This window comes from Rattus norvegicus, chromosome 13 (genome assembly GCF_036323735.1).
Source record: "Rattus norvegicus strain BN/NHsdMcwi chromosome 13, GRCr8, whole genome shotgun sequence".
Taxonomy (NCBI): domain Eukaryota; kingdom Metazoa; phylum Chordata; class Mammalia; order Rodentia; family Muridae; genus Rattus; species Rattus norvegicus.
Window position 1 is genome coordinate 37,105,108 of NC_086031.1, and position 20,671 is coordinate 37,125,778.

Genomic DNA, 20,671 nt, shown 5'->3' on the forward strand with positions numbered 1-20,671 from the left:
GCAAAGAAGAACCCTCTGAAGCCTACTTTTAGGGAGCCAAGCAAACAATGTCATTTGTTTGGATGTGGATTGCTGTACCTGGAATCTGACATGTATCTGACTATGTTCTTGCCATACATGAAGAACTACATGAAGAACTATGGCAAATTTGTCTTTGGGGATAGTGACATCACCAAAGCCTTGGCTCTGAACACACTTATGCATAACACCATACCATGGAATCCTAATAAACACTGCCCAAAAGACTTTACATCATGTTACAGATATTCCTGTGTTCTGAATTATAATTCTTTTACTTTGTTTTGTTTACTACTGTATGTACAAAGTTTTCTACTCTTCTAGTAACAGTTGGCAAACAAAGACATTTGATATGTTTTTTCCATCATCCATGAGTGTATAGGTACTACATTAATCTACTTTAGGATTATGCTGTGTTAGAATGTTCAATTTAAACGTCAAATCCTGCTGCTTGGGTGACCAAGATTAGAGAGAGAGGGAGAGAGAGAGAGAGAGAGAGAGAGAGAGAGAGAGAGAGAGAGAATCAAAGAGAAATGTGGAGGTAAGAGCTGGAATGGTAAGTAGGATGGTTAGAGAGGGATACACTGAGGTCACATTTAAAGAAAGACGTGAAGGAGATAATATTCTGGGTCAGATAGAAAAAGAAGAGAAAAGCATTCAAAGCTAAGGAAAGCAGGGGTTATTTAAGACCCTGAGACAGTGGGCTTGGTATTTAAGAACACTTGGTGCACTTTCAGACATCCTGAATTTGATTTACATGTGGGGAGGTTAACAACAGCCGACAACTAAAGAAAGGTCTGCGACCTAAGTGCCATCTTCTCTTGTCCATGACAGTAACACACACACACACACATTCACACACACACACACACACACACACACACACACACACACATCTTTAAAAAGCAATAAGACATGGTTTTGTTTATGTAACACAAGAAGTTTGGTCTCATTGTAAGAGAGGAGTATGAGTTAATGCCCTCTTGCTCTGAAGAGTTAATCATGGCTTATAGTTTCAGAGGAATAATACTTCATTATGGGGGAAGGCATAGCAACAAGAAGCAGGCTTGATGGCAGGAGCAGGAAGCTGAGACTTTTCAACTTCAGTCACTAAAAGCAGCAGAGTGAACTGGAAGTGTTTCCTCAAGAACCTCAAAGCCCAACTCGATTGTTACTTTTATGCCAGTAATGCTATACCAAATGAACTTCTGCAAACAGCCCTGCCAACTGAGGAACAACTATTCAAATGCCCAAGGAAATAGAGGACATTTCTCCTGCAAATTACTACCAGGGGATTAAAGGGAGAAACATTACACAGAAAAAGAGTAAACAAGGGCATAATTGTGTAGAACTCTTTAAACCACAGTAATGAGTTAAAATTTTAGTGGATAACTTATAATTATTTATGGGACACAATGTAATACTATAATTAATTAATATAATGGATAATTAAATCAAGTTCATTAATATTTTAAATGACGTTTGAGTTTCTGACTTAAATTTTATTATGAAAAATCAATGGCATTTATCCTAGATTAAGTTAAACATTTAAATAATTTCCAAAATGTCTTTAAAAATTCTTCTGCCACTTTGTATTATGTATTTATTCAAAATGAAAATTAAGAGTTGATGATTAGAAAATCAGAATATTGATTAACTCTGAAAATGCTAAATATACTCTCTGTTCCAATAACTCAGTTATTACCTAATTATTTTTTGTAATAAGCAAAATCCATCTCATTAGTGTGAAATTTTGCTCCAGCCTTGAATAAATGGTTACATATGTATACCAAAGATTATTTAAAAATAAACTTCTTTATTATTAACAGTAAATATTTGATTTATTTTACTGATTAAAGATACTGTTGCTGGAGTAAAACACTATGACCAACAGCAACTTGTGGAGCGAAGGGTTTATTTCTGTTTATAACACTCAGGTCACGCACAATCACTGAGGGAAGTCAACACTGAAACCTGGAGACAGGAACTGAGCAGTGAGCATAGAGAGTGGTGTTTCCTCATTTGCTCCTCATGGTTTGCTTAGTTTGTTTACTTGTAAGCCCCAGGGCCACCTGCCTATGGCCCACTGGACTTGGTCCTTCCACATCAATTTATTAATTAAGAAAATGACCTAAATTTGGACTACAGGCAAACTTGATGGAGGCATTTTCTCAGGTGATTATTTTAGCTTGTGTCAAGTTGACAGAAAAAAAATAAAGCAACCAGGACATTTATATATGTTATACAGTTAATTGGTCTGGATCAGTTTAAGGTATCGTAAGAGAAAGAGATCCAAGTAGAGAATTTAAGACCCCTGACCAAAAGAAAATTTATCCAATGAAGGATACTCACCCGATAATTAGTAAGATTTGTCATTTTTTATGGTTTCAATCACAGAATGTAGGGAAATTTTTATTCAGCAACATGGCTACTCCAAATGGAGTACAAAGATTCCCTTAGTACACATTATTATTCCCTAACACTGTAAATAAAGTTAGTTTGTAAAAGGAAGCAGACATGTTAGAAAGTGATGTCTAATTGAGAAGCAGACAAAGTGATGAATCAGAGAAAGATTTGACAGAATGAGTCAGAGGTCAGATATGGCCAACACTTAAAAGAAGCACAGGACAAAGAGGTGAGAGAGAGAGAGAGAGAGAGAGAGAGAGAGAGAGAGAGAGAGAGAGAGAGAGAGAGAGAGGATAGTTCAAGGCAAGCAGAGCAAATTAAGTCAGGTGCCAAAGAGAGAGAGAGAGAGAGAGAGAGAGAGAGAGAGAGAGAGAGAGAGAGAGAGAGAGGATAGTTCAAGGCAAGCAGAGCAAATTAAGTCAGGTGCCAAAAGAGAAGCCACTTTGAATCAGTCAGCTTGGAAAGGAATTGGGCCCAGAACAGCTGAGTTGAATCAACCAGCCAAACTTCAAAAAGTGCTAGAAGAAAATGAGCTCATTCTTCAATAAGACTCTGAGATCATAATTTTATCAGGTAAATTAAAGTTACTTTTACAACAGAGTTTTGTTTCTGTATTTTTGTCAATTGATCATCTAGAGCTTTCTTTTACATTCTTACATATTTGTGATAAAGGAGAGATGACAAGTACAAGGTCATATGAAGAATATGGTTCTGGTAAGAATTTTTAGAGAGACAAATATAAAGAAAATATATGCTTTGCCAGCTAAACTCTAAGCTGTCTGGGACAAAGTAAAATCCATGTCTTGAGAAGAATTATTTTGATTGAGTCCTTGGGTCTGTGTTTTCCAGTGCAGTGGATGCCAAAGCTTGGAGATATTTCTGGTGCTGGATTCTGACACTGTTTGCTGAAACCATACCTTTCTGGTCTACAATGGAATAAACAGCCTTAGTTTCCACATAGTCCATCATGTCTTTCTCTCACTACATGGCTTTAATCAGTACAGCTGAATATCATGAATTGAAACCTCTAGAATCTTGAGCCAACAGAGACATTTCCCATTCTAAGTACTTTTCTCAGGTGTTTTGGTCACAGCTATGCAAAAGAAAGTAATTCATTGTTCTGTTCATATAAACTTTGTTGCTTAATATTCAATGCCATTCTTCCTTAACAAGTATCCTAAGTCATTCTGAATAATTTACACCCAAATGGCCTTTATAATATCTTACCTCAGAGACTTTCTTAGGAACTGCATTTTAATGCTGAAACTGAAGCAAACAGAAGTATTCTGAAATCGAGAAATCAGGTAATTTCCATTTTATTATTATTACAGATGTCATGATTTTCATTGGAGAGCAAATTAAATATTAGATGAATTTTTGTGAGAGACAGTAAGAAAAAAATTAGGAGGGGTAAGTAAAGAAATAGGAGACGTGAAGAAATGTAAGATAAAAAGAAGTTCCTTTAAAAAGATTTCATTTGGGCTGGAGAGATCCCTCAGTGGTTAAGAGCACCCGACTGCTCTTCCAGAGGACATGAGTTCAATTCCCAGCAACCACATGGTGGCTCACAACCATCTGTAATGGGATCCAATGCTCTCTTCTGGTGTGTCTGAAGACAGCTACAGTGTACTCATATACGTAAAATAAATCTTAAAAAAAAGATTTCATACACATATAATTACATGTGTAATTGTGTGTTTGTGTAATTCTCTCTCTCTCTCTCTCTCTCTTTCTCCCCGCACTGTGTCCGTGTGTGTGTGTGTGTGTGTGTGTGTGTGTGTGTGTGTGTGTGTGTGTGTGTGTGCGCGCCAGAAGAAGGCACTAGATCCCCTGGGGATGGAGCTACAGGCAGTTCTAAGTCACAGTAAGGGTGTTGGAAGTGGACTCCTGGAACAGCCATAAGAAGTCTGAACTGCTGAGCAATCTTTCCTAACCTAACATTTCTCCCTTTAAAACAAGGCGCTATCTATAAGTATGTTATCTATAAATCATGTATTACATTGATCAGTACACAGAGGTGTGTACTGAGTCCATATCATTCAAAGCAGCACACTAACTTAGCTAATATGCAGAACCTGCTCTAGAGTTTTTTCTCAGCGACTGTACACGAGATGTCTAATACACGGAGTAAGATGGCAAATAATGCAGTTAGATAAAAAAATACAGGGAATTTATAATTTGAAGCTTTTTTGTAAGTGAACTTGAAATTTTGCAAGATTTCAATAATTGTTGCATTATTAAGAAAATTTTCAACTCAATTTGGAATGGATATTACTTCAATGATGAATCGTTTCACAGCTGAACCAAGATTCAGAAGAGAACAGTCTGTTCTAGCCAAAATGCTAGTCTTAAAGTATAGGTAAACAGCCTACTTGATGGTATATATTGATATGAGGAGAAGGACTTGGAGGCTCAAGAGAGCCATACATGAGCCACTTAGGAAAGTTAAGATTCCTGGAAAAGAAAAACAAAGAATTCTAAATATCACCTGCCATGAAAGATTTGGGTTTAAGTACAGAGGATGTTGTCAAATTTTGGATATGGTCAACAAGAGGTATAAGAGAAATAGTAAATTTTTTTGAATTCAGTTTTGGAACAGGGGAGGGATGGAAAAAAGATTTCACAGGGATTAGAAGCTGAGTACATACCAAGCCGTTTAGACAGTGAGTATGAAGGGGATGTTGCAAATAGAGCATCATGATAATAAGAATCTTCACAGAGCATTTAGGTAACACAAATGACCAGGCATGGGTATCAGGGCTACCCATTATTATTATTAACTGTTTTTTGAAAACAAGGACATAAAAACTACCACAGCATGCATACCAGAAAGAAAGCAAAACAAACAATAATACCCTGAGGACATCACAGCCTTGAGTCATTCCTTGACACCAAGACTTTCTCTTCTGATCAATAAAGTCTACTTGCATGGCAGAAAACAATAACCCTTGGACTCCTGGGCTAATTTCTAAAATGCTGCCAGGGTTTTCCTCTGTGGGCTACTCAGATTACTCTGAGACTCCCAGAGCCCAACAGCTGAAAGTGAAGCCTCAATTAAGAAGAGGAAGAGGGACAGAGAGGGAGGAGAGGGAGGAGAGAAGACAGATAGCTGAATATTGTTAGAGAGCACTAATCTATGGAAATATGATAAAATCAATTATATACCTCTGATAGTAATTAATTAAAAATACACATCAAAATTAGGCCACAACAAGCATAATAGAATTTTCTAATTAAAAGATGAAGAAAGTTAAAAAGGAAGCAGGAGAGAAAGAGAGTTTCCTCACTCACTACTGAGGTAAAACAATCTAATAAAATGTAACCAGTGTTTTGAGGAAGAGAATAGAATAAATGCCCATTGGTCTATGATGGGATAAACAGCTGAGCAGAGAGACTTAGATAAATGGATACTTAGCAGGTAAATAGACCAAAGATAAACGTTACTTGTGCACGAAATTTCAAACAATTCAGGTAGATATATTGCTGTTAAGGGTTGTATGTTCATTACTTTTTGTATCCCTGAGATAGAATACATTTCAGACACAGCTCAAGAGAGGAAAAAGTTGTTCTGCTTATAGTTCAGAGGAATCAGTGTTTGAAGTTAGGTATTGATGGAGGCTAGGCATTCTGGGTGTCTGAGTCTATGGTGTGGAAACCTGTGTCATGTAACATGTTCCATAGAAGTGGACACTGCCGAGATCTGGATAGAAGGAGAACTAGTCTGGAATTCTCAAGCTATACTCTTATGTTCCTACATCTATTATTCATATATCTACAGCTTTCCAAAATAATGCCAACTACTGATGACCAAAGTTCAAATACATTAGCTTGAAAGAACCTTTAAATCCCCAGCAGTGATAAAGCAGAAATAACTGCCCAGTCAGTAAGCATGGACTATGCTTAGTAACTTCTTTACAAATATTATAGTGCAGAAAGGAGAGAGGAAGAGAAGCCTTATAAACCAGACAAGTACTTTGGCCTGGCTACCAAGGTGAACATGAATTAACATTCAGTCCCCAGGATGGTACATACTGAGGCAAATTATAGTGGGTACATCACCTCTGTGATCTCTGTTCCCCAACCCACATTAGTCAGAGACAAACACTAACGAAATCCAAAATGAGAAAAGTGGTACAAGGTGTGTGTGTGTGTGTGTGTGTGTGTGTGTGTGTGTGTGTGTGTGTGATATTTACTTACATGCAAAAGACTTCATGCCTTTAAGGACTATTGGCTGAAACCTTAGAAACCCCATGAGCCAAAAGAAATGCTTTCATGGACAAGCAGGATGACTTAGAAGACGAAGGCACTTGTTGTCAAGTCTGACAACACCCTAAACACACATAGTGTAGAGAAAGTACTGAGTCTCAACAGGTTGTATGATGTGTACCATATTATCTGAGCATAACACACACACACACACACACACACACACAATATACATTTTCTCTTTCTTTAAGTAGTTTTTGTTACATATTTGTAACAGGGATGAAAAGTTTAAAAATCACAGACTAAAATCCCATTGCCAAGTTAAGGCAAAGTCTTTGGCTTCCATTTCTGAGAAAGTAAGGTTGGAGAAACAACAGACACAGTTCCTCAATAGCTGTGCCAGTTCCAATTGCCATGGTGTCAGATAGCGATGCTTTAATCCTTAGATAGCACAGATCACACAAGGTGACCCATACATCCTTACACAGCACAGATCACAGGGGTGAACCACATGTCTTAAACAGCACAATTCATAGAATGTGACCCACATGTCCTTACATATCACAGGTCATAGGAGGTGACCCATATGTCTTTAAACAGCACAGTTTATAGAATGTGACCCACATGTCTTTAAACAGTACAGGTCATAGGAGGTAACACACATGTCTTTATACAGTACAGGTTATAGGAGGTGACCCACATTGTCTTTAAACAGCACAGTTCATAGGAGGTGACCCACATGTCTTTAAACCGAACAGGTCATAGGAGGTGACTCACATGTCCTTACACAGCACAGGTCACTGATGATGACCAGCATGTCCTCATACAAGACAGATCACGGGGGAGACACATATTCGTACATAGCACAGGTCACAGAAGGTGGCCCACATGACTATTCAGTTTACAGGAATGACCCATGTGTCCTTACATAGTACAGATCATAAGAGGTGACCCTTATAAAACAATCCATTATTTTTCCTTTTCTGTCTCTCTGTCCCACTTTACCTGGTAGGGAAATTTCAAAGTTTAAAACTGTTTTTGGCTTTTGTTTGTTTGACTCTAATTCTTCAGTCCTTTCTGTCTAAAACCAGTTTCCTCTGTTCAGCTCTTCAGAGTCCATTCTGAGGCATAATGTTCTGTCTGATTCTAAACTTGAAAAGAAGCACAATTTAATACTTCAACAGGAACCAGAGTTCTCAGAAAAAAAATACCTGAGTACTCTGGATATCCATGTCCTTTTTCATCCTGGCTAATTTTAAAAAAGAAAGGAAATGAAGCTTGGAGTTACACACTGATAGGAAGAAGAGACCAAGAATAGAAAGAAGAAAAACTGGTAAAAATACGTAAACGGCTAAAAGTCACAGCTCTATCTTCTTTGTAACAAATAGGAGTTTCATAAAACTAGTATCAGAAGCTAAAAAAAGGAGCAATGCAGATGATGCAATATGATAAATACTAGGTAACATTACATTTCATTGCAAACTTGATGATTCAAGTTATGTTAGTGAACTTTAGCTCTGGAAAAATAGCTTGAATAAAACAAGAAGAGAGCAGGTCTCTGATACGACCATGGTTAGGCTTCATACATAGCTTACTTTCTAGTGTCTGTCTTATAGCACCATGTTCTAACCAATATGAGAATAATTACTAAAGGATTACGTTTTTGTAATTGTATGTGTATGACCATTTGGCCTGTATGTGTTCAAGTACAAAAGGGAGTTCCTAGTACAAATAGAAGTCAGTGGTTGGCATTAGCTTCTCAGTGACTGGGGTGGAAAAAAGAGGCAAGAGAAACTTCTCTATTTAAAATTTTGCAATTTAAGAGAATGCCATTTTCAACAGCCTGAAATGGAATATTCATAAGAGAAAGGCCTGGAGCAATAGTGTCTATCAAAAACTTCAAATTGCTAAAAACCGCTCTAAAGGAAAAGATCAGCTTAAGATCTGACACGTAGTTAATTCTTTCAGTCTGCAAACTAATTAGGGAAAGGACCCTGAAAAGGACAGAGTTCTTTTCTTCCATCACATGCAACCAAGGGACCTACTATTAATATATTTAATGAGTGAGAAAAGAAAGGGGGTGTCAAAAAACTTAAGCTCTTCATAAGAAACGTGTTTGTAGAAGAATCAAGGTTTTGTTTATGGGCGTTAACAAATGAATGAAATACATGAGAAGCAATAGCATTATAAAGTCTCATCTAAAAGGGTCAGCATGTTAAAGAAGACTGGGGTCAAGTCTTTACAAAAAAAAAGTGGACAGACAAAATTATGTAATATCCAAAGAAAGTTAGTGTATCAAAGCCAGTGCCCTAGGTAGCTTTAAACACCATCTCAGCAAGGCCTGAATTCACCTAGGAAGGGAGTCTCAACTGATAGTTTATATAAGACTGGCCTGTGGACATGCCAGTGAGGGGTTCTCTTCATCGGTAATTGATGTACAAGGGCCCACTCTACTGTGGGCGGCCCTATTCCCTGGGCAGGTTGTTCTGTGCTGAATTAGAAAACTAGCTGGCCAGGAGCCTATGAGTGTGTCAAGAAACAATGTTGTCCCATGGTTCCTGCCTCTGTTCCCATGCGAGATTCTTCCCTATCTTCCCTCACTGATGTTGTTTTCAGCCAGAGTATTTTGTTACAGTAACAGAGGGCAATTAGGATCAGGAAGTAATTCTTAGGGTGAGAAAGTACCTAGTGTCTGCCTGGCAAGGTTTCAGACTCTAGATGACCCTCCCCTGTTTCTAGACAAAGGTCAGTATTTTTGCTGAATTCTATTTATCAGCAAAAGATTTGGCTCTTTTCCTTAGGTTAACTAATTTTAGGTCAACATGAATACAATACAACCTAGATGTGGTGACGTATATTAACTGTCAACCTTACAGGATCTAGACTAGAGAGACAAAATGCTTGACTTATCTATCAGGCTCTTTCTAGATAAGATTAGCGAAGGAAGGAACATGAACCCTGAATGTAAGAGCAACATCCGATGGAGAGGAGTCTGACACTGAAGAAAGTGATCTGGACAGAAGCCTTCATCTCTCTGATTCCTCACTGCAGATGCAATGTGACCAGTTGCCTTAGCCTCCTGCTGCCTTGACTTCCCCACTCTGGTAGACGATCCTTGAAATAATGATCCAGAATAAAAGCTTTTGTAAATTGCTTCTGTCAGGCATTTTAGCACACCAGTGAGACAAAAGTCTAGTACACCTGCATCCCAAACTTGAAGTCATACTGTCATTGCTTGTGCTTTATCCTCCCAAGGTTTGTGGGAAAGAATGGAAATAGGGGGTACAGAGTAGCAGATTACAGTAAAACAAAAACAAACAAACAAATAAAAACCCAAAAACTTTTTTTCCTTAATTTTATTTGACATTTACCTGCTGCTTTAAAATTGGGGAGCAGTATGGAGGGTTCATCCAATAGTTTCCTAGGAAAATAGACTAGTTAAACAAGTCTTTCTAGCTTAATTTCTGACACAGCCTTGTTAAGAAATTGTTTTAATCTTTAGGATTTGATAGGTATTTCTTTTTGTTTTATTGATTGTCAGTTGTTTTTTTTTTAATTTGTTTTACACAAGGTCTCTTTCAGTCAATGCAGGCCTTAAACTTGCTATGTAGCTGTCCTAGTTAGGGTTACTATTGATCCAGAGAATATTATAACCAAAGAGCAAATTGAGGAAGAAAAGAGTCTACTCACTTTTCACGTCTACTTTGCTGGTTATCACTGAAGAAAGTCAAGACAGAAACTCAAACAGTCTAGGAACCTGCTGGTGCAGAGGCCATGGAGGGTGCTGCTTACTGGCTTGTTTCCCCTAGCTTGCTCAGCCTGATTTTTTTACAGGACTGAGGACCACCAGTCCATCTACAATGGCTGGACCATCCCTACTGATTGCTACTTGATAAAGTTCCTTATAGTTGGATCTCATGGAAGTATGCCCTTAGCTGAGGCTCCTTCCTCTCTGATGACTCTGGTTTGTTTCAAGTTGACACACAACAGTACCTGAAGATGACTTTGAACTTCTGATCTTCCTGACTCTACTTCCTGAGTCCTGGGATAACAACAATTCAGCACCCACACACAGTTAAGGCTGTGGGTTGAACCCAAGGCCTAGTTCACGTGATGTGAGCACTGTGCCAACCAACTAACATTTCCAACCCAGTTGATACATACTTTGTTTTAGCTGTATATGGTCAATACTAGCTAAACATATGCCTTGTAGACTATTTCCGATGTAGACAAGATCAGTACTGATGCTAATCAAATACACATATTTACATAGATATCTCTCAAATCTACGTTTTACTCTACACCTCTGGTACTCAAGAGAGAAATTTGAACTGGACGTATGAATTGATGACTCATCAGCATTCGTTTAAAAGCTGTATACTGGAATTTATAGTCGTTAAGATTATAAGAAACAAGCACATGTTATACCACTGTTATAGGGGACAGTTAATTAGAAGTGGTAAAATATGAACACATTAAATAAAACTGTTACTTCGCCTTGGTGTCGCAATTTATAATTTTTCAGTGGTTAGCCACAGTAATATCTGGTCCTTCTAAGAGTCATCTTTTAATGTATAGAGATTGGATTATAAATCCTTCTTTTATAAAGAAAAGATTTATTTATACCTATATGTACTATGCGTATGCAGTGCCTATAGAGGCCAGAAGAGGGCTTTGTATCTCCTGTTCCCCAGATTTGTAGTTACTGGTACGTGGGAGTTACCAGGTAATTGATATGAACGAAATCCAAAGCTACAAAAGCAGTGAGTGCTTACAACAGACAAGCCATTCCTCCAGCTCCAATACCAATGGTTAGAGAGAATTACACAAATCTGGGACCCGTTTTTAGACTCTCCTCACAAAGCACACTTCCTTCATGTACATCTTATATTTACAGAAAGACTGTCAGTGAAGTGTGGGGAGGTGCCTACACTCTATAAAATTGAAATACATAGTTTTTATCCATAAAATTCTCTGCTAAGGGTGATGAAACTGAAATAGGAAAGACTTTGGGCTTTTCTTCTTAGACAATGGTTTTGTATAGAAGAGATGCCAGTTACAATGTTCTTAAGACGGACGTGATATTGGCTGAGGGGTTAGACTACAAGTTGAGCTAATCTTGGGTTTATCTCTAAAACTTATTCATCTCCGGCACACATTACGTACTCTTACTTTCTTTGCCAATGACTACATCAACTCCTGTCACATTTACAAAGGTGATAGGAAGCCACATGGTCAAAAACCAAGGCAAGTGAAGACATATTTAGGGAAAATGAATGGACCTACAAAAGGAAACGCCTATAACAGGTAAGACTGTCATCCAAGACACAGACTAAGAACGTCTATAAAAATGATATAAAACTATTGCCACAGATAAGATTGCCTCCAAGAAACAAACCGACAAGGTCTACAGAAATAGCATGAAAATTTTGCCAGAACTTGCAACTTTTTAAACCTTTCTTTTCATATTCCTTTCTTTTATTTTTTCATTTTTAGAAAGTGTTTGTAGTTTGAGAATTTTAGACATGAATACAAGTTATCTTTTTTATATTTTATTTTTATCATATTTACCTTACCTTTGCCCTATGGTTCATTCAGATTCCCATCCCTCTCTGAACTTTATGTCTTTATTCATATGTATATAGGTGAATATACATATTCACAGACATGCATATTCATATATGTTATATAAGTATACATGTGTATTTATATGTGTATATATTTAATGTATGTGTATACTTATATATGGAATAATAACATGTATATACATATATATTTGTACATGTAAATGAATACGTACATAAATACACACATATATATATATATGCATATATAGATATAGGGATATGGGTCTCATTGAATTCAGTTAGTTCTACTCATGTTTGTCAATGATGCTTCAAAGACAGCTTCTTGACTGTTGCAGGAGATGATTCAGACATAGCAGCAGGACATCTTTTCTTTCTGATCAGGGCTTCTTACTTAGACCAGGCTTTTTCTTGAACTAGAAACATTCTTTTCTCCATACTTGAGTACTGGTGTATAATTGCTGATCCCGCTGTCGGTTCTTCCAGATGCAGGGATGATAGGCAAGTGGTACCACACTGACTTCTCAAGCTTGAGCCTTTCTGTCTGGAGAGTCTGTTTTATCATGCTTAACCATGAAACTCTGCAGTTAATATTTGATCTTATTCACATCATGTCCGTCAAGCACAATGCAAGCTTATTGACTAAATATGAACAGTGTACTTCAATTTCCATTAGCACTAAAGTATCATAAAAGAAGTATTTAGATTTCAAAATGTTGTGGACATAAAGTTAGTAATGGTCATCATTTGTTTTAATTAGATATTGGTATTTTAAACTTTGTTTCCATTGTCTTAAGAATATCCACACCATGTTGGTTGTTAATTTTATGTGTTTACATTATTTTCCAGGGATACTTTGCACATTATACTGGATATAGTCAACATATGACATTTACAAGATATAAGAATTTAAATGTACTAAGGTACTATAAACACTCATATCTTGGTCAGAAAAGAATATGCAAAATAATCCTCTCATATATGCCCAATGTACATGTATGAAGGTTCATTTTTCCCAGTATTTTGGTAATTTGATATTTAGATAGATTTAAATATATCACGAAATAGGTATGTGTATTGAAAAATAAAATTTACTATTAAGAAGATAATCTAATGAGAGAAAAAAATTCATGTGGATTTGAGTGGATGAGGAAGTGGGAAGAATCTAGGAAAAATTATGGGATGGGAAACCATAATAAAAATATAATGTATAGATGAAGATTCCCTAATTGTCTCTTGACTGGTTCAATAAAGACAACAGAAGATAATCACTGAGAAAAGGATACATCAGGATTTCCAGGCTGGACAGGAAGAGAGGGGATGGAGAGGACTGGGGATTCTGACCAGGCAGTGGGATAGATAGGAGGCTACAGACATGTAGGTCTCTCAGGGCACTGACAGTTTGTAGCCTCCACAGGAGGCTGCAGAGAGGCCAAAGAGGATGGGGCAAGATATTCTCCCAGCCTTGGAGTTATCTGGTTAGTTTTAAAATATAAAATTCTCTACTGTTTTCCTTCCATGGGGCTAAAGGAAGCTGGGTGAGATGGCCATTGCCAGCACTGGGCAGGGAACAAATAGAAACTGGAATGGCTTGGCAAATATAGTCATGGGAGCTAGAAGAGACAGCTGTTGTTGGCATCAAGCAATGTGGAACAGGTGGCATTCTAAGGAATATAGGTGGCAACTGTTCTCAGATCATAGATGAGACTTCTGGAAAGTGTTAGCTAGTCATGACTACTGACTAGATGGCAGGTTAGTGACTGCTAGTCCCAGAGCCTAGCTAGAGCAAGTATGATTTTAAAATTATGCAACAATTATGTATGAAAAAATCCATAAGAATGAGTGCCACTATTCTATAATAAAGTACTTAATGAGTTACTGATACAAAAGTCAGCAATATGTAAACTACTTCAGCCTCAGAGTCCATGGAAGACCATTCAAAATCTTTAAAGAATTCTTCACAGAAGAACAAATTTCAAAGATAGGTGTATGGTTCCACAAAAGGATCCCAATGCAAACATGATTTAAAAGATTGAAGATACTATACTGAGTGATATATAATTGAATCATACAGCTATAATAATACAAAGCATGCCGTACTACAACTAAAATGTAGAGAAAAAGAGTGGAAGAAAACATAGAGCCAGAAATAAAATCAAAGTTATAAAATAAACTATTTTTAAACAGGTATCTTAATACATAATGGAAAAGTGACAGTCATTCTGGTAAATGGTCCCGAGGTGGGAGAAAAGCCCATAGTCTTGATAGCTATATGAAAAAGAATGAAATAAGACTCTTATCTTAAAACAAGGACATGATAGATAAAATGCCCAAATAAAAGCTGTGAAGCTAAAGAAATACTGGATGAAAATTTCTGGAAGCATCCCTTCACTTTGATCTTGGCAATGAGCTCTTGGTCATCACACCAAAGATCTGGGCTACAAATACAGAAATAAACATATGGTGGTTATATCAAGATAAGGAACCCCTTGCAGAGCAGAGCAAAGGAGCAATGTAGTGAACGGGTTCTTCAGTATTTGAGGCTTATCTTATTTACAGGCTTAATTTCCATTTCCAAGATCTGTAAAGAACTGACACAACTTTGTGTCAAGGAAAAATCTACCCTGGTGAGGCCAGGAGGGGTAAGACAAGGTAATCAGTACGGGACCCTCATGATCCACATGTTTCCTTGCAGAGGTGTTAGGTTATCACTTGGTAACCACCTTTTGAGAGTAAACAACTGGAGACATCCTGCTTCCTAGAAGAACCAGAGGAAGACTGTTGACACTATTGATTGGCAGGTCTTGTCTACCTCTCATAGAGTCCCACAAAAGACTGGACAAGGACAGCTTGTCTTGGGAAGTGCTCATGGCCAGTGACCTTGGTTAAGGCATTTTTACACTGGTCCTGGGAACACTCACTCTTTTCAACATTCTAGGGACGTCTTCGGCCTTTGAACTTAAACATTGTCTGCTACATCCTTCAGTGAACTCATGAGATAGAAACCTAGACTTGGTATCTGTTGTTGGAAGCCCTGCCAACCACTGACCATTTAACCACTGACCCGCCTAGTGTCTTTATTTGAACACTACACCTCATTGTATGTTAAAGACTGTTGAACTGAATAAGACCAGTCTCATTTGTTTAGAACAGGAAAGGTCTTAAATAGATGTTTGTACAAAATGACAAAAGACAGATCAGTATGGACTTACAAAGGCAATGAATATCAGGAATTATGCCAGGAATGTAAATGAAAGCTTGTAGAAAATGCCACCCTATGCCTTTAGAAGACTAACTGTGTGACTGCATGCTGGGGGATCGCCAGGGAGATTTCTGGCCTGGCTAGGTGTTTGGGTTTGGGTGAGGGAGAGATTACTCAGGCAGGGAGGGGGAACTTCTTCCACTGTTCTGCTGCTGGTTCTGCTCCTTTCCACTGCTGCCCCTTCCTTTGCTCAGCTCCGCTGAGACAACAGGAGGCTGACTAGGGGTGCTGGGGAGCTTCTGGCAGCTATTACTAGAGAGCAGATCTCTTCCGAAGCGACAGTGTTATAGCTGTTATGACTGAAGCCCTCAGATGATGGAATAATTACTGCACACTTTTAATGCTGAACAGGATTCTTAAATACAGTTTTTAGATGGGTCAGTGTCTGACAGCAGGCACTTGCTATTGGTTTGGCCTGAGAGCTTGGAAGACCTCATCTACATATTTGGGGGCGCGGTCCTGTTTCTACAACTGATCTGTCTTGAGCCTATGTGACCTGTGGGCATGTTCTCACCTGTGAAGGAGGAGATTGGGGCATTGCCTGACCTGACTGGTCTGTCTGAAACCTCTCTACAAGGGTCTGTGGGTGTGTGTGTGGGGGGGGGGGGGAACTGCAGTTAGTGAGTCCTTGATCTCTTGGAAGACTAGGAATGTGCTTTCTGTCCCTTTTAGGGTCTCTGGAGATTTGACCTATCTTGACCAGGAATCAGGATACCTTTCCCACCCAGCCGCCCCACAACTAGTAAACAGCACAGTTGAAACCATCTAGCCTATCTATATGACAGAATCAGATGCATGATTTCGGTGAGGATATGAAGAAAAGGGAATCCTGTAAGCCCTCAGTTACAACACAGATTGGTGTAACCAGTATCAAAAAAAAATGTTTGAACTATAATTAAATTTCAAATAGCAATACTCTTTCAGCCAGCAATCTCTCTTTTTGACATATACTCAAAAGAACTATGATGGCTAACACTTAACAAATATATACCTTTTCCTGGTAACTGTTGAATTATTTACATTACTCAAGACATTGAAAAAAATGTAAGTGTCCACTGATGTGCAAGAAAATAAAAGTGTTTACACATAGACACACACAGAGGGGGAGGGAGAGAGAGAGAAAGAGAGAGAGAGAGAGAGAGAGAGGATAAACTGCTGATAGATAGATAGATAGATAGATAGATAGATAGATAGATAGATAGGGATTAAAATACTATTTAGCTTAGAAAAGAAAAGATCCTGTCATTGGTCATTATATAATAGACCTGGAGATATTGTGCTAAGTGAAATGAATGAGAGTCTGCAAGAATGGTAAGGTAAAATAGGAAGTATATATAGATTTCAAGAAAAAGACAAAACGTCAAATAAACAGAAGTGTTTTTTTGTTTGTTTTTGTTTGTTTGTTTTGGGGGGTAGGGTAAAATTGGAGATAAAAATCAACATAGAGTAAGAAGCAAAACCATAGAATGAATAAAGTTATGGATCCTGCACACATTTAGAGTGAAGTACCTAGTAGCACATGGAACTTGGGATTCTGGCTGGATGGGTGGGAGAGAGCTTCTGCTAGCCGTGGGAAGAAAAAAGATCAACTTTCTGAGATGGGTAGTCTGCTAACATTCTCTACCTCCAGGACCATTTTATTATGGGTTACATCTTTAATATCATGCTGTATTGCTTAAGTACACACAATAAAATTTGCTCATGTAAAAAGCAAACAAGTATGCTAAGGTGTAGTATGGAGCCATTTAAAATTGTATTTTATTTCTTAGTACTAGTAACATTTGGATTGTAGGACACTAAAATTATAGTGGACAATTTCTCTATGTATGTCTTAGCTTCAGCTTATATCTTTTATTAAATTGAACACCAATATCATAATGTAGAATATTCACTGTTTCCTACAAAAATTCCTTTATAAGATAATATGTAGAAAAAGTAAACACAAACACTAGAAATTTTGTTACGATGGAGTAGTTGGCTTATGGGTGGAGGAAAACATTTTCAAAGTAGCCACAAATATTAATAATGAAATAGAGGATAACAAGAGAGTCAGCATTTCTCAATTGTGGGTGAGGGATAGGGAGGGCATAAGCACAGCTGAGGAACCATGGCTCTACTGCATTCTACCAGAGAAGCCAGAAGGACAGAAACATCAGAAACATGGACACACACACACACACACACACACACACACACACACACACACACACGTCTCCACTGCCAAAACACTAGAGGCTCCTGGGCATTTGCAGAGCTCATAGCATTTTGCTTCTTTTGTGTACCATGGAGTTATTAACCAGGACTGAGCAGGGTTTTGCTGCTCAGGGAGACTGCTACTATTAGAATGGTCTACTCTTTTGTTCCTATCCCTCCTCTATTTCCTTCCCATATTAACCCTTTCAGTTTTATATAAATTTGTTGTACTATATCCCCAAACTCTCATCTCAGTGTAGGAGACATCATGCTCTTATCTAAATAAGACTTTCAATGGGAAGACTATTAAGCACCCTTCCAAGAAGAAGAGCCATTTACTTCAGAGCAGTATAGGTAAACTGAAAACACATCTGAAAGTCATTTACTTCATCTGCTTTCAGCTCCAGCCTTTTAGAAAATATCTAGAATATGCAGATAGCATACTACAGAGTCCTTTTACTTTCAGTAATAGTGATGTTGAATATTGTTAGCATGCGAGAGTCTAGGATCACATGTGAGATAATTCTCTGGGCATATCTGTGAGGAATTTTCTAAGTTAAATGGGGTGAGATAGCCTACCATAACTACGGACTGCATATTTCATGGACCATATTTCAGGACTAAATAGAATGGAGAAAGTGAGATGAACACCAGTACCCATCTCTTTCTGCTTTCTGGCTGTGGATCTAATGTGACCAGACATATTATGTTTCTGCTTCTGTGATCCCTCCGCGACTGTACTACCAAAGTGTGACATAAAATACATCTTTCTTCTTCAATTGCTTATTATGGGAATCAGATTCTATGATTATTCAATTCCAGTCTCGATTAAAACACATGAACATGTTTAATGTAATCCAGCATGAACTCTGTACATGTAAAGGCATTGGCTATTTATTTTTTCATTTAGTATTTTTAAGGGTTTGGCTAGTGTGAGATTTTGTTATGTGTCCAGATGTGTGTGTGCAGGTGAGCACATAGCTGTGAATAGATCCTGCATAGTGTTCCTGGCCTGCTCTGTCACTCTCTGCCTTACTGTCTTAGATCAGGGTCTCAATGAATCTAGAGTAGGCTGGCAGCAACATGTCTAAATGATCCTTCTATTTCTGCCTGCTTCAGAGTCACACTATGGGGACATTGATGTGTGTGGCTCATGCCTGACTTTTAAGGGATGCTAGGGATTTGAACAAAGATTTTTAATGCTCTCACATAAGGCACTTTTATCTCTGATCCATCTCCCTGCGTCCTGTAAGATTTTTTTTTCTGCCATTTTTTCTTGTCTCTCTTTTGCTGCTGAATTTATTCAGTTTCCATATTGTCTTTGACTTTTTAATATATGTGTTCCTCCTATTAAATACTCAACATTTACTCTTGGTTCATTTGACAATATATTTTCTACACAAACATCCTATTATTCTTCAGTCATTATGTTTCAGAGGGAAAAAAAAACAAAACACTTCACTTAGGAAGTCTTAAGAAGTTCCTGAAGCTAGTAAGACGATCCTCCAATGTTGTAGAAGCAACTGCCCGGGGAGGAGACTTTCTGATTGACTTGAATGCCTAGGAGATCACTCCATCCCCTGTAAAGGTACCCTTAGGGGTACAGCCCTGGGGAGTCTTCAGCCATGTTTTGACTTTTGTGGTGATACAACTGTCTTTGAGGCACCCCTGCCTCTCTGTTGCCTCAATAAACTCATTTGTTTGTCAAGTTGGACTTTGGTGTAAGGGTTGAGTGGAACTCTACCCCCTTCTCAGTATGAAGCAGTGAATATATGCTCCCTTTCTCTCTCTTTACCTCTCTTCTCCCTTTCTTCATCCCCTCTCTCATTTTTTACCTCCCCTTTCTTTCTTTCATTCCATCTCTTACAGTTTCCTTTTCTCGTTTCTCCTCTCATTTCCTTTTTCCCCCACCTAGACTTCTCTTTCTTTTCTTCCATTCTCCCTCCTTTACTTTTTCTTATTCATTTCATATTTTGTATTTTAAATTAAGGCTTGTGAAAACACCTAAAACATAATGGGATACACTTGCAGCTCAGTGTTCCTAATGAAATCCATTTTCCTTTTTTGTTATGGTAAATCACAAGGAAGAATTTGTTTTATACAAGATTAAATTTAATAGAGTTGCTTTCAATAGCTCATTTTAAATGTAAATTCCATGTATTTACTGATCCATGTTTCTCAAGAAAGATTTCTCTGACTTAGAGTCTTTTTTCCAGCTGAAATTTCTCCACCTGGAGATACGTCAGAGAAACGATCCTTTCTAATATGTGCATCAGTCAGAGAGCTCTACTGTATTTTAATGACATTTTTAGGATGTGAAATGAGACTCCCCTTCTATATGTTACAATTTCACTGCATTTTAAGTGCTCAACTACATGGAAAATTATAAATTATATTCTCAGCTTATGTATTTCAATGTACTTTGCAGTAATTCAAGTAGGCCTCAAAACTCTTTTGTGGGGTGTCTCCTAAATGCCAGTCTCCACTAGCTTTCAAAAGAAAAACGATGGGTCGAGTTTATGTCTTCACTCAAGGATCTCATGGGATGTATTTGCATACACAAGTTTATTTTGATCCCAGGGTTAATAAAAATGGCCTCACAAGTTAAGACATATTATGAAATTGAGTAAAGCTGGTGACTTTATAAAGCCATCTTTAAGGCAACCATTTTTACTTGCATATGGAAATCTAACAAAATGAAAATCTAGACAATAATTCAATTTCATTAACAGTGAAGGATATTTTATTTGACTATAGCAAACTCTCAGCTATATATAACTTTCAAATCTCCCTCCTCAAGGCTCTTTTGGAAAATTGAACTTGATTATGTATACAATAATCATTTTATTGGATCAAATTTTCCATGAATAGCATGAAAAACATTTAACCACGTTTATGACACATTCACCAAGGATATAGTCCTTATTTCTAACTGAAGATGCAGATAGTTTTATCTGAATACAGTGGACAAGAAGTAAGGATCATCTGTAGGTGCGATCTA